Source organism: Penaeus monodon, chromosome 24, assembly GCF_015228065.2.
Source record: "Penaeus monodon isolate SGIC_2016 chromosome 24, NSTDA_Pmon_1, whole genome shotgun sequence".
Lineage (NCBI taxonomy): Eukaryota > Metazoa > Arthropoda > Malacostraca > Decapoda > Penaeidae > Penaeus > Penaeus monodon.
This window is the reverse complement of record NC_051409.1, coordinates 34,286,427-34,286,755: the sequence shown is the minus strand read 5'-3', so window position 1 is coordinate 34,286,755 and position 329 is coordinate 34,286,427. Positions and strand designations below refer to the sequence as shown.

The 329-nt window shown below is 58.4% G+C and overlaps 1 pseudogene; it reads right to left on the bottom strand.

Moving 5' to 3' along the window:
- Window positions 1-329, bottom strand: part of LOC119588954 — an 8,581-nt pseudogene that overhangs the window by 5,121 nt on the left and 3,131 nt on the right.

Genomic DNA, 329 nt, shown 5'->3' with positions numbered 1-329 from the left:
AAATCACGTCTCACGGGTGTAGCAGCAGAATTTCCTCCCCTTGCGACACCTCTTCCTCTCAGCCACGCCGGGACAGGTTGCCTCGTGGATGTGGCAGCTCCCTCCCGACCGCTTGCACCTCTTCGTACGGTGTCTGTACTTGCGTTGGCCACAGCAGAACTCGTCGGTCGTTGCGCAGTAGAGCATGGGTCTGTCCTGGTCTCCGGAGCAGTCTTCCAAGGGCTGCCAAGTGCCTCCTTTCCCTGTGCACTTGGCGTTGTCGCATGATAACCCTGGGTAGGAGTCACGGGGGGAAAATGGCGTTACGGAATGCCGTTTGTTCTTCCTCA